Source organism: Dufourea novaeangliae, unplaced genomic scaffold, assembly GCF_001272555.1.
Source record: "Dufourea novaeangliae isolate 0120121106 unplaced genomic scaffold, ASM127255v1 scaffold329, whole genome shotgun sequence".
Lineage (NCBI taxonomy): Eukaryota > Metazoa > Arthropoda > Insecta > Hymenoptera > Halictidae > Dufourea > Dufourea novaeangliae.
Genome location: NW_015374214.1, coordinates 44,201 through 50,307, shown reverse-complemented (window position 1 = coordinate 50,307; position 6,107 = coordinate 44,201).

The following is a 6,107-nucleotide window of genomic DNA, read 5'->3' as shown; positions in this document are numbered from 1 at the left end:
CGACCGCGTCGTCCGGCGGGTCGACCCCGTTCCGGCGGAGGCCCTGCAGACACCGATATACATCGGCGTCAGCCTCCGCCTGGAAGTCGTAGGGCACGACCCCTGTCAGGACGGCCGCCGCCTCGTGGGAGATGGTGCGGTAGCCCCTCACGACCCTGATGGCCATGCGGCGCTGTATGCGCCGCAACAGCTGCCGGCCTCGCCGGTGGGCCATCAGGGCATCGGCCCGTACGGGTGAACCGTATAGGCCCATAGCCCGCACCACCCCCATGTAGAGGCGGCGTACCTTCTCTTCTGGTCCCCCGAGATTGGGCGTCAGACGACCCAATAGGGTCGTCACGCCCTCAATCCGGGGACCAGGCGGTCGAAGTGTTCCTCGAAGCGCCAGCGGCTGTCCAGGTCGAGACCGAGGTACTTCATTCGGCCCCCGACCCGGACACAGGCGTCTCCTACACGGACCCAGGCCTGGGCGACTCGCCGCGACAGAAGTAGTCCATGGAACATGACCACCTCCGTCTTTGGCAGCGAGATCTGTAACCTCAGGTCCCGGATCCGGGCGACGACGTGTGCCGCCCCCACTTCCGCCAGCCGAATGGTCCTTGTCTACTCCCTCCCGACCGCGATGATCAGCGTGTCGTCTGCATAGCAGACGATACGCACACCGGGCGTGAGGGGCCCGCGCAGAACCGAGTCGTACCCCAGGTTCCACAGCAGGGGTCCCAAAACGGACCCCTGGGGTACGCCCCGGTTGACCCTCCGTCGCACGATCGTGCCACCCCGGCCGGGGTACTCGATCGCCCTGTCCGACAGGTAGTCCCGCAGCACGATCCGGAGATACGGAGGCACCCCGCGTTCGTGGAGTGCCCCCCGGACCTTGTCCCAGCGGATGGTGTTAAAGGCGTTGGCGATATCGAGAGACATCGCCAACGCCACACCGCCGACATCATACAGCTGTCAAACAGCCGAATGAGTCGGGGACCGAGGACGCGTGAGGCCAAGCTCAGCGCCCGCCTGGGGATGCCGTCGGGCCCCGGAGCCTTGTTGGCCCCGATGCGCCGGACGGCAACCGCGAGCTCCTCTCGTGTGACCCCCAGCTTGGCGGACCAGTTGGTCGGGTCCACCGGCTCGAGCGGCCGCGAACCGTCGTCCGGATCAACCGGGAAGAGGGTCTCGACGACACGCTCGAGAGCATGGGGGTCAAGACACTCCGTGACCGGGGGCCTTACCGGCCGCATACGTCCAAGGACGATGCGGTACGGGCGTCCCCACGGGTCACGGTCGAGCGTCTCCAGGAGCTCGCCCCAGGCGCGGGACTTGGCCTCCCTGATGGCGCTCTGGAGGTCCACCGTTGCTCGTCGGTAGACCTCATAGAGATCTCGCTTCCTCGCCAGGTCGCGGTTCCGTCGTCGGCGGGACCTGGTGAAGCGACGCCGCGCGGCGTGACACACGTCACGCAACGCCGCGATCGCGTCGCTCCACCAGTATGTGGCCCGCCTAGGGGGCTTCCTGGTCCGGGGCATGGCTGCATCACATGCAGACGCCATTGCATCTCGGAGCCATTCGGCCTCCCTATCAACGTCCGCGACCGGTCCAGCCGGAACCTCCGGCCAGGACACGACGAGGGCTGCTGCCATCAGCGCGTCCTCCTCCAGGCGCTTGAGCGCCCAACGCGATGGTCGGTCTGCACCCGAGCAGCGAGCGGGGTGGTGTCGAGGGGTGGTGGAAACATCGAAAACGATGTGGAGGTGGTCACTGAGTGTTACCACCTCCTCCGCCACTCCCCACCCCGACACGAGACGCGCGGCGGCGGGCGTAGCCCACGAGAGGTCAATAATTGACTCTCCCTGCCACCGCACGCACGTGCTCGCAGACCCTCGGTTGAGCAGCCGAAGGTCCGCGCTCGCCGCCCATTCCTCCACGGCCTCGCCCCTCGCGTCGGTCCTGGGGCTTCCCCAAAGGGTAGACTTCGCATTGAAGTCCCCCAGGACCAATGTCGGACGAGTCGGATCACGGGACACAAAGTCCCGGATCCCGTCCAACAGCAGCTCAAATGCCGCGAGGGGCATGCTCGGAGGGGCATACACCCCGACCACCGCCAGGCGCCCATATAGCGCCGCGACGAAGCCGCGCCCGCGCGTCAAAACGCTCAGGGGCGCGGCCTCGTCGCCGACCACCGCCTACTGATGCCAGAATCGTGGGTAAACCGCGCGAGCGCTTACCCTCTCCATGCCTCCCGTGGGTATTTTACACAAGCATATTCTAGCTTGTCCGTGAGCTCTGCCCCCACTACGTCCTACTCGGCGACTCACCAACACAAGCGTTTTCTACCTCTGTCCGTGTGCGCTCTGCTTCGGGTGTTCTCGGCAAAAGCCTACGTCACGCGTTTACGACGCGACGGCCGAGTGGCCCAAGCCAGGTCAAAATCCCCAAATCCCAAGCAACCTAAAATTTACGTCCTAAACGCGGAGAGCTGCATGATTTCTCTCACGCGTTCATGATGAAGACCCCGTCCGAAACTCCGTCCGAAACCCCGTTCGAATCCCGATGCGACGCTTTTACTTTTTATTTTTAATTATTGTGTAATTTTAGTTTCTAATTTGCCAGTAAAATAAAAGGTTCAAAAATATTAATTTAAGAAGCATTTTACAAAAATGGGAGATGTATTTATTACTCTTTAATATTTAAATTTTATATTACACAAATACATATTCTCTTATATATACTATTGACAAATTATTCTTACAATTAGATGTTACCATCATTCTAACTATTGCAGTACATACATATGAAAACATTGGAAGAAAAATCCATCACATTAATATGTTACGTACAGTAAAATGAAAGCTTGGAAGATATTAATTTCAGAAACGCTTCATTGTCATATTCAGTAGTAGTACCATTATTCCAATTGCGGTTTAAACTATGTGCATATGTACTTCTTTTCAGATATAGAAACGTAAAGGACTGACGCCGAGAGCAGAATGATTTCTCTCACACGCTCATTCATGATGAAGAGCCTGTTCGCATCCCGATGCGACCGTTTTAGTTTTTATTTTTAATTATTGTATAATTTCACTTTGTAATATGTCAGTAAAATAACAGCTTCGAAGATATTAATTTGAGAAGCATTTTCAAAATTCGATTTTTGTATTAATGATATATTTCGCGTTTCTGAGAACCGTTGCAGTAGGTCCACGCACATGTGATGTTAGTAGTCCTTTACTTTTCTATGTCTGAAAAGAAGTATACACATAGTGTGAACCGCAATTGGAATAATAGTACTACTACCGAATATGACCATGACGCGCGTATATGAGCAGGTACTTAGGGTGAGATGTATCTGACCGCAACGCGGGCAACCCTATCGTAAATGGAGGCAATAACGAGACTGCACGGTGGCTCATTGTAACACATAATTTGGAAATGTCTTTATTACCGGAAAGTAGGACGGTATTGAATTCTTAGAAACCATTTTAACGTAAAGGGACTTTGAATTAGGTGCAATTATACGCGCGCCGAATACATTATTGTCCGATTATTTCAAAAGGGGTTGTTAGGAATTTCCCAGATTTTGAAAGAAACATTTTAGCCGCCCAAAGAAATTAATATACCGTGAGTAAAGAAAGTCCATATTGAGGACGGAACACTTGTGACCTTATTTACAGGACAAAAAGAAAAGACGATGTGTTGTATGTACATGCATATTATCCATGCTCACCGACATCAAATCAACAGAATCCAAATGCGTGGACCAGCTTAACAAAAAAATCTGAATTTGAAAATGCTTCTCAAATTAATATCTTCCAAGCTTTCATTTTATTGTACGTAACATATTAATGTGATGGATTTTTCTTCCAATGTTTTCATATGTATGTACTGTAATACTTAGAATGAAGGTAACATCTAATTGTACGAATAATTTGTGTATACATAAGAGAATATGTATTTGTGTAATATAAAATTTAAATATTGAAGAGGAATAAATACATCTCCCATTTTTTTAAAATGCTTCTTGAATCAATATCTTCGAAGTTTTTATTTTACTGACATATTACAAAATGAAATTATACAATAATTAAAAATAAAAAGTAAAACCGTCGCATCGGAATTCGAACGGGGTTTCGGACGGGGTCTTCATCATGAACGCGTGAGAGAAATCAAGCAGCTCTCCGCGTTTAGGACGTAAATTTTAGGTTGCTTGGGTTTTGGGATTTTTGACCTGGCTTGGGCCACTCGGCCGTCGCGTTGTAAACGCGTGACGTAGGCTTTTGCCGAGAACACCCGAAGCAGAGCGCATACGGACAGAGGTAGAAAACGCTTGTGTTGGTGAGTCGCCGAGTAGGACGTAGTGGGGGCAGAGCTCACACGGACAGGCTACATATGCTTGTGTAAAATACCCCCGGGAGGCATGGAGAGGGTAAGCGCTCGCGCGGTTTACCCACGATTCTGGCATCACTGCCACCGCCACGGAGCCCAGCGCGTCCCCCGGCCAATCGGGGCGGTCAGGGACGCGGTACGGCTCCGCGGCGACGGCCAGGCCAACCCCCCACGCAGCCAGGCTATGGACAAACAAGTCCTGTGCCCGGGCCGAATGGTTGAGGCTGGCCTGAAGGATCCGAGTGGGGGGGAAGACTAGTTCGTCACCATAGCCTCCCCCCGGCCGGATCCTCCCTCCTCCGCCGCCGACGCCAGTGTGCTTCGACCTTCCCGTGACCAGCCTTAACGCCCGAGAGGGTCACCGGGGGGTTCTTAGTGGATAAGAATCCCACATAGGCCGTCTCTGCCCTCAGCGGAGACGGTACACCTTTTGAAGGTTTTCCCTCCGTTAAAAAAAAAATGAGGGTTGTTGGATGTGTGGTTAACACTGAAAGTAGATATTGCGTTATTATTTTTTTATTTGAGGAAGTGGTAGAAATGGAGTAAATGATACATCGTTGGCGATAACGTGTAATGATATATGTATACATACAGGCATGCACGTGGTCTTAGTGGAACCAATTTAGCCGATTATAGCCGTCGTTGGACGATGATCGGGCGAATTCAAATCAATTTGTTTTTTTTTCGGCTGATTCGAGCTGTATCAAGATGAACTGTTATAACACAGAAGTGTTGCAACGTTCATTCTGCCGACAACTCACCAACTAGTCGGAGGCACTGTGACCACAGCCTAATACGATCCTGTGACGACCAATCGCATCTATAACTTATCCTTCTGACTCACTTTGTGTTTTTTATAACTTTCTCTGCAGTCATTACTCACATAAACTTCATACCTCTGCGCTGTGCCCTTAGCCACTAGTAGTAGTAGTAGTTCGTACACGATCTCCCGGGAGAGGGGAAGTGCGATTTCCCCCCCAAGGCCCAGCCGTGGCTCACGGCGCCTGTGGCTATCACACAGCCCCCGCCACGTTAGCAGGGGGACTGCCGTGGGCATTACCCGGGGCGATTATTTCCCCCAGTTTTCCAACCCGACCAACTTTTTTAGGCCCGGGCCACAGCATGGAGGCGAGGAAGTACTCGCCGGGGGGCGGAGAGTCACTAGGATCGTCCCTTCCCTACCTGAATAATTAGCTATGGAATATGGTCGTCGGGGCAACCGATCCTTCGTCTCCAAAGTGAGTACCGCCTCACTCTTTGCTTCACCCACAGACCGAGTCTGTACCAAGGGTGGAATCATCCTGCTTGCGTACGTTCCATCATCGAGAGAGAGCTGTGTCGCCTGTTTCAACCCCCTATCATACTACCTACCTATGTCCCGAATATTTCAGGAGCCCCCCCTCCTCTGATACCCCTCACAAATCTACCACCCCCCACAAGGACAGGGAGAGAGTCCCGGGACTCCAATAGAGATACATGGGGAGGCCGTTCTAGCCGACCTCAAGGAGAGACGTGGTCGGGTTCGGCGATCACCTCCCCTGGGAGCCGCAGTGGACCATAAATGAATCCACCGCCAGTATGAGTCTAGTCTAAATCTAAAGCTGGGTATGTGAGTTTAATAGATTGGAAACCGAGGTAGAGTAGATCGCGCCCTCCCCCCACCCTAGAGTTTACAAGGAACGCGACGCGAACGGTAGCCCACCGGACTTCGCCGAAATTTCTCCGAAGAG